Below are 20,529 nucleotides of genomic sequence, written 5' to 3' on the forward strand. Positions count from 1 at the left end.
CGAGGAAATCCCTTAAGCAAGGGAAACTCGAGTTACTCTTTGGTTTGTGTTTTTTAGAGGTTGGGAACTTACGCCTGAATGGAACCCTTAAGCAAGGGAGCCTCAAGCACTCGAACATCCCTTAAGCAAGGGAAGTTACAAGCTTCCATTCCCTTTTTATTAGTCAAAGTATTTATTAGTCATGTTTTATGAGTTTTCTTGGTATTTTTTATGGGAAATTTATTCAAGTATTTTTAGATGTTTTATGTTGTAAAAGAAAAAGAAACTAGCCTAAGTAAACTAGCCTAATATGAATGGGATTTCTACCTAATGTTATCATGGTTTCTACCTAAGGTTAGGAATAAAAGACACATGAAAAATAAAGCAAAAAGTGGAGTATATGAAAATAGCATAAGAACATAAAAAAGACCAAGTAGAAAATATAGCACAAAAGTGAATTAAAAGTACTATTAGTTTTATTGATTTTTATGGGAGAAACTATTTTGAATTACAAGTCAAGTAAAAAGACTAAAAACAAATAGCCTAAAACTACTATTTTTATTATTATTTTTATGACAAAATTAGTATTCTAATCAAACACAAGAAATAAAGTCTAAACTAATATTTTTTTAGTGCTTATTTTTTATGTTAAAAGAAATTATGTCAAAGTCTAAAAGATAGTAGGAAAATTAGTATTTTTATCACCTAAAAGAAAATAGAAAAAAGTCTAATTAAACCTAAATTCTAGTGATTAAAAAAGAGGAAACAGGGGGGTGTAAGTTGAATATGGTCGTAGAATTAGTAAAACAGGCGCAGGCCCAATGAATAATGGCCCAGCAGAATTTTGTTCAGCTTGGTTCTTTATCAAAAAAACTGATGATGGGCCTCAGGGGGGTGTATGTTGCGATTTCATGTGAGGCCCATGGGTTTGGATTCAGTCTTTTTTTTCATATTCCTTTTTTATTCAGATTTTTGGTAATTAAATTAAAATTAATTAATAAAAGAGAAATAGAAAGGGGAATTAGGGTTTACCTGGTATGAATCCTGAGATACTCGGACTCTCTCTTCTCCCGCGTACACGTGAACGGCGCGGCGGACTACTTCTTCTCCGATGAACGGAACCGCAGCGCCACCATGAGGCCATCACGTAACGACCTTCACTTCTCTCTCTCAGCATCTCCGATCTTCTTTCTGCTTCTGTATTCGGATTCACGATAATGATTAGGTTGATGATGATAACAGCTCAGGTAACGGTAATTTGTTCTTGTTCATAGCACTCGGATCGGCGAAGCTTTGTTGATGCGTGCGGAGGTTATTGGTGGAAGATTGCGAGCGGTTATAGTGAAGAGAAAAATCGAGATTGAAGAGTGAAGGAAGAGAGTTATGGTTCGAGGAAGAAGGAGATTTGAGGAAGACTGAAGAATTGAAGGTTCCAGGTTCAATCGCAAGTTCTCTTTTTGATTTTTCCGTGTCAATTTGTTCTTCTCCTTTTCTCTGTATTATCGATTCTCTTCCCCTCTCTGTTAGTGATGGTTGAAGGTGAGAAAAAATGGAGAGTTGAAGGTGATGAAGATGATAGAGTGAAGGAAGTGAATTGAAGATGATGAAGATCAGAAGATGAAGAAGATGCTGATGAATGAATGGAGATGGAAATGGTGGAGAAAGATGAAGATGTGTGAAGGTGGTGAGTGAAGAATGGTTGGAAGTGGTGTGTGTGAAGGTGGATGAATGGAAAAATGGCGTGAGATTTTGGATTGTGGAGGGAAGTTTGAATTTATAGAGGAGGTGAAGGTGAATGTTAGTTATGGAGGAGAACTGGGAGCCGTTAGATTGAGTGAGGTAGTTATGAAACTGAGGGTGTAGATTGAGTCAGTTGGATTCAGTTAGGTTTGTTATTTCTGTTATGTGATTTTTCTGTTATAGGTAGTTACACTAGTTGGTTAGGAAAGGTTAGTTATATGACAGTTAGAAGTTGTTAGCAACTGTTTGGATGAGCTGGAATTAGTTAGGTTGGTTAAGTGAATGTATGTACGTGTAGTTAAACTGTTACAATGAAGTGACCGGAACTGTCATGAGGCTAAGTGTTATGTTTAGAAACTTCCGAACTGATACACTCTCTCTTGTGCAGGGGCTTGTTGTGACAAAGCCAACCGATTCAGGATCAGTTTGAGATTGATACAACGCTGCCAGTTTTGCTGCCCATAAGTCTCTTATCAAGTTGCTGGATCTGACGGTATGCTAGTCGGTCGGGAAGCGCATCTGATGGTAATATCCTCAAGCGGAACAAAGGCACTGAACTGGTATGGATTTGAATGTCCTTTTTTGGAACTGCCTTGATTATTTGATGTATGTATTGATGCAGAATTTGTATTAGCCTTGGATGAGTGTGAATCCATTGAATGTCGTGTACGTATGGATGTGAATGTGTGGGTTTATATGTATGGATGAATGGTGTTATGGTATGAGTTATTGTTTCTTTTCTGGTTTTTATTTGCTGAACCGATCCTTTTACCTGTGTAGGAATTTGATTTAATTGCAGACTGGTTCATGAGCCGATACGATTCAATTTTGTGGCGCGGTTTCGGACTGACAAATGGTTTGTTTAGTAAGTGTATGCAGTTAGTTTTGTATTTTGATGCAGGGGCTGGTTTGTATTGTTTTTGGATTGGATTTTGAATGATGCAGGGTTGTAATGTGTGCAAAGATATATGTATGTATGACTTAAACGTGAATGTGGTATGATGATTGTTTGGTGTGTATGGTATAGATTTGTATCTGAATGTACTGAGGTTATATTATGGTATGTTTGAAACTGACATGAATGGATTTTGAAATAGTTTAAATGGAAATGGTAAGTAGGATTAGTGACTAGGACTTTGGTTCAAGCTATCGAAAACAAATGCGATGTTTTTTTTTTGTGATGTACTTTCTGCCGATTTGATCTAACCGAACTGAATGTGGGGTGGCTTTGAATCCCATGTTTTCTATGTTGGTGGATTTGTATTGGATTCTGTGCTGGGTTTTTTTATGTGGTTATGTGCATTTTGGAATGGGATTGGCTATTGTGTATGTATGATGTTATTGTTATGGTCTGATTGTATTTTTTCTGATTTTTGTAGGTTCACTTTTATGAAGTTGAATGCTGAACTGGTTTATGCTGATGCTGCAAGGAGTTTGGGCATGGATTGTGATTGTAATAACAGGCTCCTTATTTTTGTACCTTTTCCAATGGTGTGATAAAGTTGTAATGGTTTATGAATATCTCGTGTAATTTTGAAATAATGTGATGAATGGACTTTCTCTTCTATTTTCCTTTGATTTCATCATTTTTTTTTCCAAGTCCTCTCCACCTTGGTGTGATGCTTCTGTAATGGACTTTGAGATGGTCCCTCTATATTTGAATGGACTTAGGATGCAACCCGTGATTGAAACAAAGTTAAATCGTGGTCCCTTGAATGTTTCAACGAAGTCCCTTTCTTTCTTAAATTTAAATATGCCTTCACTTTCTTCAAACGTTCGTCTTGGTAACGAAAATGCACTCAGATGAATCATGCCAATAACTTGTGGTGGGAGAATACTTCGAATAGACCAATGCTTGTAGCGTGACTAATTCATCCGAATGGATCAATGTTCTAAGCCAAACTAGGGAACCATAGTGAAGTTCTCTGACCAAGCGCGCATGAACTTAGGAACCTTAATAAAGAAATTCAAGAGACCCACAAAGTGTATAGGGAAATAAACCCTGAGCCAAGAAATCCATCCGATCAAGCAATCTTTAAATGATTGAGCCATCAACATCCTTTGGTTAAATGCAAGACACCCTCTTTGAAGAAGTAAATAACCTTATGCCAACTCTTACGCAAAACCTCAATTCATTCCATGATCCATGATCCCATGTTTTAGAGATTAATGATGCATGAGTTATGTTGATGCCCTAATGGAGGTATGTACATGAGATTATGAAATGCATAAGCCTAAGCCAGATAAAAGTCAAAGGGTAGGACAAATTTGGGGTATGACAGTCCCCATAGCTCTTAAAAGCTGATTTATACATCTGCTGAATTATATAGTTAACAATCCTTGCAGCAGTCCGACTCGGAGTAAAACTGAAAGAAAAAATGAAAATGTTAGATATAAATTTATACAAAAAATGAAAATATATACATACTATAAAAGTTTTTAAATAGGAAACTTACTTGCTTCCTTCGGGATGAATCCAAAATCTACCGTCAACGACATGAATCTCATCGGGATCATCCCTCCCACGAAGATCAGCTCCGTCTATCTCATCAACTGCCTCATCAACCTCACGGGCTGGTACATGTGTGGGATGTGGGGTGCGTGAGCCTCCAACCTGTGTGGGGCGTGAACTAGGAGATCGTCCAGCCTGTGTCGGACGTGGACGGGGAGATCGTCCAGCCTGTGTGGGGCGTGGACTAGGAGATCGTCCAGCCTGTGTCGGAGGTTTACTGCTGGATCCTCCCGTATGCTGAAAGGAGGAAGTCATCTGCATGGGATATGAGAAACCAGATCCTCCAGTATGCTGGAAGGATGAAGGCATGCCAGTATGGGCGAATGGAAAGCTGGGCGGGGGCACACCAGTATGTGTGAATGGAAAGTTAGGTCCTCCCGCCTGCTGGAAGGACGAGGGCACACCAGGATGCTGGAAGGATGGCGGTACCGCTGAGTACTGGAAGGATGGCGGTACCCCAGACGGGAATGTGTGGGAGGAGAGTAATGGGGTAAAAGCCTGAGTACTGGCTAAAGACATAGGATCAACACTCTGAGGGCGGGAAGACACGGCCATGGGAGGCGCCTCACATACTACTATCCTCGGACGTTGGGACTTCTTACCACTATCTTTACTCTTAGGTGGCATTTTACCTATTTTATTATTCATCAACACATAAATATACATCAACACATAAATATTCATTAACACATAAATAGATATTCATTAACACATAAATAGATATTTAATAGATATCCACTAACACATAAATAGATATTCATTAACACATAAATAAATATTCATTAACACATAAATAAATATTTATTAACATATAAATATACATTCAATGTTTAGTTATTCTTCATCTTCGCTATCCACATCATTCTCTTCATCATTCTCTTCACCATTATCTTCGTCGTTCTCTTCGTCGTTCTCTTCGTCGTTCTCTTCATTGTTGTCATCGGATTCAAACTCTTCATCATTCTCTTCATCCACATTATTTTCAACCAACAATATAGATGCATCAACTTGATGTCCCTCAACAATTGTATCAGACAAACTTGTAATGTCTTCAGCTGCAACCACTTCATTAATTTGATCAACATCATCAACTTGATAGGCAACATCTTCTACTTGATCGCCATTTTCAATATGACCTTGCGGTTTTGTTTTTATTACAACACACCATCCTCTTTTACGTGTCACAAATGAAGGATAAGGTACATAATAAACTTGCCTAACAATATTTGACATTATGAAAGGATCATACTCTTTGTATTTCCGGTTCATTTGAATCTCAACAGTACCGTATGACCTGTCTATTTTTGTGCCTCTACTTGGATCATACCATTCACAATAAAACAAGACAACTTTATTTTCTGAATCCATGTAATGGTATACCAACTCGTAGATATGTTTAATAACTCCATAAAAGTCATCTTCACCACCATCTGTAACTCCTTTTACAAATACACCACTGTTTATGGTTTTTTTCCCTTCGGTCCATGCCTCAGTGTGAAACTTATATTCGTTCACGAAGTATGTGTGCCATTCATTTGCGCTTTGGATAGGGCCTTCTGCCAAGTTTCTCAAATGGAGTATTTCTGGAGTTGGTGGAAACACGGTAGACAATCTTTGCTTGAACCATAAGGGAAATTGAGCACGAATGACGCCGGATGTTGACTGCACACCGGTACTATGAAAATAGGCATTGTTAAATTCCCTACAAAACATACACCATAAGTTAAATAAGTTTGGTATACAGACATTGTCAACAAAGGTAAAAAAACTATTGGGTAAACTTACTCAAGGTATTGTTTAACTTCGACGCAGTTGATCAAGACATGGACATGTGCGGATTGCATTTCTTTCTGGGTCAACCAATGCACACTCTTCTTTCCAGAAGGTCGACCTGGAAGACCGAATACTGATAAGGTGAATTGACTCCTCTGGTTGACATTTACCGGATTTCGTATGGTTCTAGGAGTTAACATCAAGTGATTGAAATAATGACTGCAAAAATGTGATGTTTCTCGATGCAGGTAATGTGCACATATAGAACCTTCAACTCTTGCTTTATTCTTCACTGATCGCTTTGAATCACCCATGAACCTTTCAAACGGATACATCCACCTATATTGAACTGGTCCACCAAGAAAGGCTTCATATGCAAGATGAACAGGTAAATGTTCCATTGAGTCGAAGAAACCAGGCGGAAATACTTGTTCCAACTTACAAAGAATGATTGCAATGTTTTGGTCCAACTTCATGATGTCTTCCACTTTTAAAGCTGACGCACAAATATCTCTAAAAAACTGACTAATTTCAGTCAGTGGATCAAGAACATGTTTGGGTAGCGAGCCAAATGCAATTGGTAACAATTGTTCCATGAAAATGTGACAATCGTGACTTTTCATTCCATGCAACTTCCCAGTGTTAGGGTCAGCACACCTTGATAAATTTGATGAATACCCATCGGGCATTCTCAAATCTTTTAGCCATCGACAAACAGCTTTAGCTTCTTGGGAAGTCAAAGTGAAACAAGCCTGGGGTTTTAATAACTTTCCATTCGGTAGAGGCTTCAACTCCAAATCTCTTCTGTTACACCATTTTTCCATGTCTTGTCTGGCCTTTTCATTATCTTTTGTTTTGCCTTTCACATCCATCGCCGTGTTAAATACATTATCAAAAAAATTCTTCTCAATATGCATAACATCTAGATTATGGCGCAACAAGTTATCCTTCCAATACGGGAGGTCCCAAAATATACTTCTTTTTGTCCAATTGTGCGTGACTCCGTATCCTTCAATTCGGCATTCTTTGCCAGTATCTGTAAATTTTGGTAGCTCACTAACTTGTTCCCATATAGCCCATGGTGACAATCGAGGCGGAGGCGAATCTTTCACTCGTACATCTTTTTTAAAGTTTGTCATGTTTCTTTTAAAGTTTGCACTGTGCATTGAAGCAAACATTCTTTTTAACCTTGGTATTATCGGAAGATAAAACATGGACTTTACTGCTACACGGTCTTGATTAGTGTTAACGGCTCTACTGGAAACTTTATATCTTGGACTCTTACAAAACTTACATTCCTCCAACAACCCATCTTGAGTACCAAACTCATTGTCGTAGAACAACATACAACCATTAATGCAACAATCAATCTTTCTTACTCTTAAGCCCAACTTCGACACCAACTTCTTTGCTTCATAAAATGTTGTAGGCAAGTTGTCTTTCATTGCAGTTGAGTCCAACATCATCTTTACAAAGAATTCCAAACACTGATCAGGAACATTCCAATTTGCCTTGGCGGCCAACAATCTCACACAAATTGATAACTTTGACTCAGACGATCCATCAAACAACGGCGTATTCATCTCATTCAACAACTGATAAAATTTATGCGCTTCCTCATTCGGCAACTCTTCCCCACAAAAATCTTCAGGCTCATCATAGGTCACGTTCACACCAAAAGCATCCTCAACCATGTCACCAATCAGATTAAAGTTTTCCTCATATTCCACAGGCGGCCGACTACTTGAAGCATGAGAGTTGCTAGTCTCTGGTACGTTACTAGGCAGTTCTTCACCGTTAAACGTCCAAACCCAATAATTTGCAATGAAACCCCTTCTATGCAAATGAGCTGTTATTTCCTGTGGGTCACTAATTATTGGTCTACATTCACATTTAAGACAGGGACACCTAACTCCTCCTTCGCTTCGACATAATTCCTGAGCAAACGCCCAACTGATAAACCCTTCAACTCCTACTATAAAATTGGGTTTAAGTCCCATTCTTCCTGGAAATGTTCTACCGTACATCCAACTACGATAATATCGATAATATTCCATACTGCACATTTATACAATCATTGTCATTTTGAGTTATTTAATAAAAATACTACTATTAAATATTTACTAATACTTCATATTATTCTTAGACATATACTAGTTAATATTTACTATTCTTAAAAATATTATTTAATAACAATACTACTAATATTTTTAACAATATTATTTAAAAATATTATTTAATAACAATACACGTGTTATATTAAACATTTGTTAACCATAAAGTTATTATTTTTTTAACTACACATATTAAAAATATTATTTAATAAAAATACTACTATTAATATATATATTTTTATTTTAAATATACATATATAATATATATTGTACTTTTAATATATATTTTAATTTAAAAAAATGTATTTTCAATTTAATAACAATAACATATATTTCAATTTTAGAAATATAACATATAATCATATTATATTATATTTTATTTTAAAAATACATATATAATATATATTCTACTTTTAATATATATTTTTCTAAACATTTTTGCTAAACATTTTTAATTTATACATTATTCTAAACATTTTTCCAAACATTTTTTAATAACCTAATTAAATTTCAACAACAACATAATTTAAACAACAACATATTCTAAACATTTTTCGTTTTATAATAATTAATTTAAAAAAATAACCTAATTAATAACAATAACATATATTTCAATTTTAAAAATATAACATATAATCATATTATATTTTATTTCATTTTAAAAATACATATATAATATATATTCTACTTTTAATATATATTTTAATTTTTAAAAATATGTATTTTTAATATAATAACAATAACATAACATATATTCTTTTTCTAATAATTTTTTAAATTCTAAAATACATATATAATAGTATTTCTATTAATTTTTAAAAATACATAACATATATATATATATATATATATATATATATATATATATATATATATATATATATATATATATATATATATATATATATATATATATATATATATATATATATATAATAGTTTTTCTAAACATCTTTCTAAAAATTCTTAATTTATACATTATTCTAAACATTTTTAATAACCTAATTAAATTTCAACAACAACATAATTTTAACAACAACATATTCTAAACATAATTCCAACAACATATATCAAAAAAAAAAAAACTGAAAACAGATAAAAAGACTTACCTCTTCTTCAATCTACTCCTTCACCTTCTTCTTCTCCTTCACATTCTTCTTCTCCTTCACTTTCTTCTCCTCCTTCACCAGCTTCGTCTTCTCCTTCTTATACAAAAAAAAAATTAAACCATTAATAACAAAAAAACATTATGAACATAAAACAATATTATTAAAAATACCTAATTATATCTTAATAGGGATTGAAATGAGAATGGAAAATTTAGGGATTTTGGTGGAAGGTTTGGGTATTTTCGTTTGCAGAGGAAAATGAAAGATGAACAAAAACTGATAGTGAGTAATGGAAGGGGAAGAAGCAAAATGCGTGATTTAATAAGCTTAGCAGCGACGTGAGAATCACGTCGCAACCTTGCCACGTGTGTCTCACGTCGCAACATGACAACGGTTACATTATTTAATGTTCCTGTCTGCAAAGCTGAAACCATGTCAGGTCAAAGTAACGTTGTAATTTTTCTATAAAAGTAGCGACGTGTATGTAACGTCACAACCAATTTTAAAAAAATTTGAATTTCCCCCCTACGTGAATGTTATAACTTTATATATTTTAATTTAAAAACTTAATATAGTGACGTTTAACTCACGTCGCAAGTTTTTTTACAAACCCCAATGTCTGACACCTCACTACTTTATGTCAATAATGTTATTTAAAATTTAAAAATATGTAGCGATGTGAATGTCACGTCGCAAAAGGCAATATTTAGCCACGTGTGTTCCACGTCGCTAATATATGTCGCTGGGCACAACATTTCTTGTAGTGATGAACCTGTAAAAGCTCAAGTTGTTTAAGGTTGTTGGGCTAAACCTGTATAAAACCATAATAAGAGCTTTTAGCTTTTCAGCTCATATTAACAAAAAAAGTTCTGATAGGTAATTGTCATTTAGCTTTAAGCTTGTAGTTTTTTTTACTAGTTTTTAGCTTTTTTCTCAAAAGCTATTTAAAGTAGCTTTTGAGCTTGTGACTTTTTATTTCATTTATACCCTTGTGAGATATATATATATATATATATATATATATATATATATATATATATATATATATATATATATATATATATATATATATATATATATATATATATATATAATTTTGCGTTGTATAATTATATTCGTGTCGATTAACAAAAAAATGCAATATTTAATATTTTTTAACGACATTAAAATTACATGCCTTGTAATAAATTTAGAGATAGTGTTGCTAATTTTTAAATTTGTGAAACATTAAGAGATTATTACGACGACGAAGATTCGTAATAATATTGAAGTTTTACCGTAAAATTGATAATAAAATTATTTTTTATTATTATTTTATATTAATATAATTGAATTCAAAATCATAATGATGTTATTTTATATATCTCATTAAATTTATATATGAATTTTATTATATAAGTTCATTTAAAAATTTATATATAATTGTTCGATATATTTTGATGTTATTTTTAATTTTAATATATATTAATTTTTTTTATATATGTATTTTTATTTTATAAAAATTAATTAATTATATAATACAATAATATAATAAGACTATCAATTTCTTAATTAAGAATGTCATTATGTATTTATCAGCTAGTATAACAACTAATTTACCAAACACTCAAATTAACTTATCAGGTAACAACTATCTGTTATCAACTATCAGCTATCAGCTATAAGTCATCAGCTACCATCTACCAGCTAGTTTTACCAAACAGAGTCTATTTATGTGTAATTTAATTTAATTAGTGTGACTTTTACCTGATCTTTATTTTGATTACTCCATATTTTTAAAATATAAAAAATAAAACTTCAATTTTTATCTATAGTTTATCTTATAAGCCTAAATCAAATTATTTATGTAAATATATTCACATAAAATAAATCCTTTAAAAAGCTAACGCATCTTATCAACACTTTAGACTCTTACCTAAAAACAAACTTACATTAGGTATAATTTTTTAAATTATTTTGACCTTGCAAAAAGACATATATCGTCCATGATTTGATAAGTGCCATAATCACCCCACTGAACTAAGTTACTTATCAAATGTAGTAATAGTATGCGGGCAGTATGCATGTCCTAGTCACCTAGATTAGACTCCATTTTAATACTTATCCAATGTAGTGAGGTCAGACTGACCAATGCGTGAACCAAAAAGTGTTTTTTAAATTATAAAGAATGTGTATAATACCTACTCAAATTCATTACAAAAATCAAATTACAAATAATGAATACAAGTTAGTGGGCAATTAATCTGGTCGATATAAACATACATTTTATCCTTTTTCTACCCTATTAAAGAATTAGACTAAAATACTTAGTTTAACACGATTTATTACATGTATGTATGGTTCTGCAATAAGTATAATTGATTTTGAGTTAATTGTTTTGTAAAATTAAGAGTCGGTTTATTTTGACTTTTTTAAAAAATAATTTTTATAGCGTTACATAATTTTGTGTAAAAAATTTATAAAGAAATTTTTCATAAAAGCTTCAAATAAAAAATTGGTTTGAATTTATGTTATAGGATGTCAAAAGTAATGTTTCAATTCAATAGAATGTTGCTACACTTGCTAAGCTGCTATGGAATATTCAATTGAAAGCCGACAAATTATGGGTGCGATGGCTGAATGCATACTACCTTAGGGATCAGAATGTGATGCAATGGCATCATCCTCAAAACTGCCCGTGGATGCTGAAGAGGATCCTGAAGGTGAGGGATCAAGTGCGACACACGACATATTGGGAAGTTGTTGTGCAGAGTGGCAATTTTATTACCTCAAAAATGTACCAAGAACTGAGAGGAGAGGTGGAACACATGGATTGGAAGAAACTGTTCTTCTCCAACTATGCAAGACCAGGAGCAGTGTTTATCCTTTGGCTTACAACTAGGGGGAGACTTCAAACAAAGGATAGACTGATACGGTATGGTATTAATGTTGATGCTAACTGTGTTTTTTGCTCAGCGGAGAAAAGAATGAATCATCTATTGTTTGAGTGAAGCAAAACAAGTGAAGTATGGCATAACATTCTGACTTGGGTTGGATATAACATAGTCCCTTCCACTTGGACTAATGAGAGAACATGGCTCATCACTGAAACGAGGAAGAAAAGATGGAGACGAGACATCCTCAAAGTTGCCATTGCAGAGATAGTTTATGTTGTTTGGAGAATGCACAATGAATTAATCTTCAACCAACACATAATGGATGATACAATTACGAATACGGTAAAGGAAAATATAGTTTTGAGATGTATAGGATATAAGAAGATTGCTAATCACATCAATAGGAAAAATTATGTATTGAATAGTTTTCTTTGAGTAGCTGGACTTTTGCTTGGTTCCTGGATCTTAGAGGATCGGATTGTAATTCATAGTTTTTGGATTAATAAAAGTTTATATTGCTCCAAAAAAAAAAGTAATGTTTCAATTTTTAAAAAAAATGAATATAAAAAACTTGTAATATTTTGAAAAACGGTTTTCTTAAATCTATTTTCGAAAATACAAAAAAAAAAAATCTATTTTTTAAAGTTGAAATAAAATGACCCTAATTCTAATATGTAAAATGGTTTATATTTGCATAATTTTATACAAAATTTCAGTTGAACAATTATTCAATATAAAAATCATATTTAAATTTTAGCTTCAAATAGAATCAATTTCACTTAAGAAGAATCAAATACTTTAAAATAATTCAAAAATCAATTCTACATACCTAAAATTGTTTTTGTCTCCTAAAAATTAAATCAAGCATACCCTACCTATAATGAGTTAATTCCATTTTCATTAAAAGAGTATTTATTCCTTTCTAATCAAATGACATATGAAAAAGCAAATGATTATGTGTTTCTGATTAGTTAAAATAAATAATAGAATAGATTAGGTTATGACCCCTTAAAGTTCAATCTTGTTAGACGAATGTTTTTGAAGAAGTCACCAACCTAACACTTTGACTTTGGCTAGAATAATTGAATATCATAATCATGGTTGTCAAACTCGCGGGTATACTTTTACAATCGTACAAGTTTATGAGTCCAAGAAGAAAAAATAAGTAGAATCGCGCACATAATCATTTTTGATAGACTTGGATAGACTCGCACAAATTTCTAACTTGTTGTCTATGGTGAATTTACAAGCCAATATGTTTTTCTAATTTTTTCTTTTTGAAAAAAATCCAAAAAGGGCCTTAATAGCCCAAAAAATTTATTTTAATTTTAAAAGAAAAAAACACTTATTTTATTACTTCTACGATGATATGTTTAAGATTAGAAATGTATATCTCATAGTCTCTTCCTTCAGCAACGACGAGTCGACGAGGTCTCGGAGGAGTCTCCTCCTTCGTTGGTGTTTCTTCCTCCCTTCATCAATGACCTGGTCGCATTTGTCTCTCGATGTATTCACGATCGTCTCTCATCTTTCAGGTTTGTGTTTTGTTCTCTCTTTCTCTTACGCTCTCTTGCTATGTGTTTTATAAAGTTGTTCGTTGCTGCTCTGTTTTGTTCATTTCTTACTATGTGTTTCGTAAAGTTGGTTGTTTTTCCTTTATCCTGTTCATTTGCGATTATTTGTATTGTTGGTATGTTTGTTGTGCTCGTTGCTCTAAATAGATCCTTTGTAGGGTAAGTGTTCTCTTGTATGTTTCACTTGGATGCTTCTTCTTCAAGTATATATGAGATTATTTTGGCTTACTACTTTCTTACAGTCATACCCCTATATATAAAGTTTGAGTAATGAAATCCACAATAAAACATGAAATTAAATCTTTCATTTGTTTCTCATGTTGTGTGTTTCACTTGCTTTGTATCATTTGTATTATTGTATTTTCCTTTTTATTCATTAATTTTGTATGTGATTTAATTGTAATTATTTGGGTTATGCATTTTTAATTGTGATTATTCATTAATTTTGAATTTTGATTGTATTAATTTGTACGTGTGATTTGATTCCCTTGTTTCACTTGTTGTATGAGATTAATCCTTCACTAAACCTTGTTTTGTTTCTAATGTGTTTTGTTTCCATTCTTGTGTTTTGATTGAAATGTATTTATTGCCTTCTTTTTGTTTTTTTACAGCTTGTCGTCTTTGTTGCTTGCTCTCTATCTAAAAATATCTTCAAAACAATTGTGCATGTTGCTGTTCCCACTCTTAGAGCCAAAGGCACTAGAAAAATTGTTGTTAGAAGTGGGACTGGTAATGAATGGCAACATGAGATTAATGTTATTGGAAACAGTAAAAAAGTTAAATGTAAATACAGCTCTAAGACTATTAATAGAGGAATATTTTGATCCAAACATCACCTAGTTGGTAATAAAGATGATGAATGACCTTATGCTTCTGTGCCCAATGATATTAGATATTTTTTATTAAGGTTGTTGTTCAATATGATGAATTGGCTTTAAAAAAGACAATTAGTGGACATTGAGAAAAATGTCTGAAAGGTGAAAACTTAGGATATGGAAATTGTTACATCCCAAAAGAAAGGGAAGTTTGTTCTACTGGGGTTTAAAATAATTAATCAAATGGTGAAAAAGGATTTGAAGGAAAAAATCAATGAATAAGTAGCAACTTTTTTATACAAGTGCAATTCCATTAAATTGTATTAAAAATGAAGAGTTTGCAAAAATGTGTGAGATGATTGGTAACTATGGAATCAATTATAAACCTTCTTCCTATCATGATATAAGATAACCACTTTTGGATAAAGTTATGAATGATACTAATGTTATGCTTGAGGATTATAAAAAGGAGTGGAAGAAAACAAATTGTTCAACTATGGCTGATGGATGGACTGATACGAAGAGACGTTCGATTTGTAATTTCTTAGTTAATAGTCCAAAGGGGACAATTTTCCTATATTCATTAGACACTTATGATATTTCAAAAATTACCAACAAGATTTTTGAGATGTTGGATGATGTTGTTAACTTTGTTGGAGAGGAGAATGTGGTTCAAGTTGTTTCTCACAATACTAATGTGTTAATATGTTTATGATAAATTTGATGTTGTAATTTGTAAAATAATTAAGGGTTAATAGACATTTACACCCCCGTAATATTAGCGAATTTTGTTTTTCCCCCCTCCGTTGCCAAAGGCAGGTTTTGGCAACGGTTTTTTCAAAAAAATCGTAGCCAAAACCTACCTTTGGCAACGGAGGGAGGAAAAACAAAATTCGCTAACATTACAGGGGTGTAAATACCTATTAACCCAATAATTAATAGTTGGAAATGATTCATTTTGACATATAAAAGTTGTATAGTGTAATGTTGGTATGTTTTAGTAATTCATTTGATGATGAAATGTTTTAGTAAATGGTCACAGTTTTAAGTTGTGGTCTATTTTGACATTAATATATGAAAAGATGTTGATTAAATGAATTGTACGAAGTGTAAACACGTGATGCTAGATGCTTGTGTTGCGTAGAATGCAGAATAATATTTATTATTACTGTTGACATGTGAAAACATTGTTTAATAGCAAAGACAAAACCACTTTCTACATTGTAGAATCTTGGGTGTACAAAGCATGTATATTAAATTGAATTTCTGTCATTTATAGTTCTATTGTCAAAAAGGATGAGAATTTAAAAAAGTAATACCATATATTTATGTTGATCTAATAAGAAGCAAGACAAAATGAAGTAAACACAACAAAATATAAAAGTAAAATAATTCAGTTGAAAATGAATTTTCATTGCAGTCATATATTTAATATAAAATAAAAAATGAATGTAATAATTAAATAGTGGATTATAAAAAAAATTTGGTTCATCCAAACAAAAATACTATTTTGCTCGATGCATCAAAATATACCTGCAAGAAAACAGAGTAAAAAAAATATACATTTGTAAAAATATATTTATATGTTGCATATAGTTGTATTGATTTAAGGAAAGGAAAATTGTATATATTTTTTAAATATATATTATGTTTATAATAAAATGTATAAAGGAATTAAAATTACCTTATATATAGGCTTAAATGCACGTTTCATCCCTGTAAGTTAGCGAGTTTTTTATTTTCGTCCCTGTAAGTTTTTTTTTTTTGTTTTAGTCCCTATATTTCACTTTCGCGTTCGTTTTAGTCCCTAAAATTAAAATTCGCAGGAAATTTCACAGGAAAATCTGCAGGTAACTTGCAGATTTCCTGCGAATTTTGGCTTTAGGGACTAAACCTCTAGCAAAAAGTAAGATATAGGGACTCAAACAAAAAAAAAACTTACAGGGACGAAAATCAAAAACTCGCTAACTTACAGGGACCAAAAGTGCATTTAAGCCATATATATATATATATATATGGTTATAAAAATCAAAATTACTTTTTTAAATATATAGTTTTTTTTTAAAATAAATTTATTTAAAAAGTTGGTTAAAAACAAATTTTTGAGTATATCTCGTTACACCCCTAAATTCTCTCAGCCACCTGACGAAATTTCAATTATGTCCCCTGTTTTCGTAGATGCACATCTGGAAGCAATTTTTTTTCAAAAAAATGTGTTTCTTTCCGTAGGTACGTCTACAGAAATGTTAAAAAACATAGTAAATATTGGCTTAATACAAATTATCTCAGTTCAGCAATTGCTCTGTAGGTACATCTTTGGAACATGTTAAAAACAAAGTATTCTGTAAATGTACTTACGAAACATTCTGCTATCTTTTTAAATCACATACATTTCACTCCAAAACTCAATTTTTATAACAAAAATGAAAAATCAAATTATAGTAAATTAAAGTAATGCAATTTAAAAGCAATAGTAAATAGTACACAAAAAAATAAATCGTATAAATCGTCGGCCAACCTGTCGAATACATAATCAAAGTAACGTACATAAATGAAATCAAAATACATATATCAAAAAAATCATAGACATCAATACTGTGTGTGTTGGACATCATCTTGCGCCTCTCCTCTTGCTTTGCCCCGCCTCGCCTCTGCGTCCACCACGCCGTATGCTGGCTACTCAGCCTCTACCGTCAAGTGCCCTACATGTCCTGACATTAGGGGTGGAAAAACGGGTCAAGTCCGTCGGAGCGGCCCGTTTAACCCGTGATTTTTGGCGGGCTAGGTTGAAGTTTTTGACTCGGTACCTTAAGTTGGCCTGCCCCGCCTAACCCGCTTTAAAAAGTGGGCCGAGGCGGGGCGGGTTTCGCCTGCGGGTTTTTTATTAAAACTTTTTATTTTTTTATTTAGAATTAAAACAACTTTAACTATAAAAACAACACTCTTCTCTTAAGATTATGTTGATTGAATTGTATTCTAAATTATTATATAGAGAAATTAAATTATAATTGTAACGTTCTTTTGATAATTTACTAATACACGTGTTGATTGAAAAAGTTTAAAATAAAAGAACAATTGTATGACATGTAAACTTATTAAGTTGTCAATACATTAACTCACATGTTTTCTTTAGAGATAGATGTTGGTTTTAATAAAAGAAAGGATTTGATTAGTGTAAACGTGTGAAAAATTTAGGATTTAGCTATTAAGGAATAAGTTAATATAAGAGTCTATATGATGTAAACATTGAAAAACAATGTTTGTCTTGTGTAAATTCTTAATTAGGTTCGTTTAGTGTTAGTTTTTAAATAGGCCTGATGATATGTACTCATTACGTCCCAAAATAAGTGTCATAGTTGACACTTTCACACATATTAAGAAAATATAATAAATGAAAGAGAGAGAATGACAATTTTACCAAATTATCCTTATTTGTTATTGATGTATTATTATCATCATTAATGTAATGTGAGAGAAATAGTAAATAAATAGTATTAATTAGAGGGTACAATTGGAAGATAAAAACTAAAATTGTATTGGAAACTAAAAGTGACACTTATTTTGGGACAAATAATTTTGTACAAATGTATTTTGGCACAGAGGGAATATTGTTTATATATTTATTTGGATATGTTTTCTTTATTGTGCTTGAGTTTATTTCACTGGTCTTTATTTATTTTAATTTTTGAAATGTTTAGACTTAAGACATGTTAAAGTTCTATAATGCGTTGTTAACAAATATATTTTGTCGTCGGTCGCAAGGCCGGACACCAAGATTTCCAAAAAAAAAAAACAAATATATTTTGTCGACCTCTGTGATAATAATTAAAAAAATTGTAAGTTATGTAGTAAATCAAATTGTAAATTGAAAAAATAAAAAATTGACGGGTCGGCCCGCCAATCCGCTAACTCGTTACTAAACGGGGCGGGCTGGACTTTTGAGCTTGGACGTCTAAGTTGGCCCGCGCCGCTTTTGGACGGGGTTAAATGGGACGGGTCTCCCGCTTTGCCACCCGATGTCGATGGTACAAAAATGCCTACTCCGCACGGAAGCATGTTGTGTAACCCTCCCATGTATAATGTGGTCTGGATGGTCGGCCATAATGTATGCATTGTGATACAAATAAAATCGAGTTGGATACTCTGTAGTTATAACAAGAAAAGAAAAAAAATATTTGCTCTTTCGTAGATGCATCTACGGAAACACCTTACATTTCAAAAATTGGGTTTCTTTCATATGTGCTTCTAGGAATGACCCAACATTCCATCCTTTCATAGATGAATCTATGGAAGGTTCTGAAACCTAAAAACGCAATAATGGCATCTGGTCACTATTGCAGAGGGTTAAAAACTCCATTTTTGTGGCTTTATCGTCCATTTTACACATCAAACAGTACCTACATTGTCTCTAAACTATATTTCTAAAACTATCCAATCATTTCTACATCTAAAAATTGAATTCTAACTCTATTACAAATACTTTAAAATAACTCAAAATGTCAAAAAAACTTATCGATTAAATTAAGTTTTGAAGTTGTTGGAATGTGTTGATAATTGATGTTGATGTTATCGGCCGGACTCGAGAGAAAGAAAACAAGTTTGGTGAAACTTTTATTTTTGAGGTTTGGAGAGTTTGAGTGTTTGAAAATGAGAAAAGTGAAGAATGGGGGAGGAGAAGAGTCTGACGCGAATATAACATCAAATACTTCTATAGATGCAGCTACAGAAGCTTCCGTATGTACATCTACGGAACAAAACATCATTAAACAAAATAAAAAGGTGCTTCCGGAGATACATCTACGAAAACAGAAGAACATTTTAAAGAACTCACATAGTGCAAGAGAGACCCAAAAGATGTAGTAATATATTCTCAAAATTTTTTTAAAGAAAAATTGAACCTTGCTTCATGTTAACCCTTAACAATATCCGACTGTGTTATCAAGAGTCTTACCTCTAAAAAAATATGTCACATGAGTTTTGTTTGACTCTAACATGCTGTTTTGCGTGACTCTGTATCATAGTATGCTAATCTATCTAGTTTATAACTTTTGCGAATAGTTAACTCCAAAGAACTTTGTGAGGGATAAAACCTTTTGTAAAAAAGTTGTCACGTCGTATTTTACAAGGTGATTATTAAATTTCACCTCTTTATTCCTTTTGGGCCTTTAGGACTATTATGTTAGTTTCGACCATTTTTCTGTATTGGGCTTTTAGAGTGTTAGGTCCAATATACTTTTAGTATATTTGTCTAGGTTCTCACACACTTTCAATACAATTCAATTTCCTTTTCATTCATAACATTTTGCCGCCAATTCACTTTCATCTTCCTCAATGGCATGCGATTTATTCTGTAATATGGTATCATAAGAATAAACCCAAAATCTCTCATCTCCTTTTTTGCTCACCTGCACCTTCCTTCATCCATCTATTCTTTTCTTTCATCTCCTTCATGGCTTCTGATAGCAGTGACTCTGAATCGATTCACAACACAGACACACAAATTCCTCCTCAAGATCCATCCATGAACCCTAGAAATCCCTATTATCTTCATCCTGGTGAGAATCTTGGAGCCACCATTGTCGCACCTCCTCTTGATGACAACAGCTATCACAATTGGAGCAAATCAATGAAACGTGCTCTCACATCGAAGAACAAAGTCTCTTTTATCAATGGATCGCTTCCTAAACCCTATGAATCAGACAAGAACTATGAGCTCTGGGATCGTGCCAACAACATGGTGTTATCTTGGATAAATCGCACTCTCTCACCGCACAAAGCACAGAGCACGATTTGTTTCGACTCTGCCTTTGATCTTTGGGAGGAACTTCGCGAAAGATTTACCAAAGGTAACCACTTTAGGTTTTCTGATCATTCTTTATCGACTTACTTCACGGATTTGAATATTTTATGGGATGAATTGGAGGATTTGCGTCCCACTCCTTCTTGTTCTTGTCCTACACCTTGTACATGTGGATTATCCAAGGCAATTCACAATTTCAAACAGATGGAATATGTCACCTATTTCTTGAAGGGTCTG

At 32.6% G+C, this 20,529-nt stretch overlaps 1 long non-coding RNA gene across 2 annotated transcripts; it reads left to right on the forward strand.

Moving 5' to 3' along the window:
* Positions 1-988: 988 nt before the first annotated feature.
* On the forward strand, positions 989-3,291 carry LOC131640553 (uncharacterized). 2 transcript variants are annotated; one of them, XR_009295278.1, is made up of 4 exons: positions 989-1,866; positions 2,108-2,279; positions 2,500-2,584; positions 3,099-3,291. It is a non-coding gene; the product is annotated as an uncharacterized LOC131640553 (long non-coding RNA). The 2 variants fall into 2 exon arrangements; XR_009295276.1 differs by having other exon boundaries at positions 989-1,415.
* Positions 3,292-20,529: the final 17,238 nt, after the last annotated feature.

The sequence above is a fragment of the Vicia villosa genome, linkage group LG1 (assembly GCF_029867415.1).
Source record: "Vicia villosa cultivar HV-30 ecotype Madison, WI linkage group LG1, Vvil1.0, whole genome shotgun sequence".
Classification (NCBI taxonomy): domain Eukaryota; kingdom Viridiplantae; phylum Streptophyta; class Magnoliopsida; order Fabales; family Fabaceae; genus Vicia; species Vicia villosa.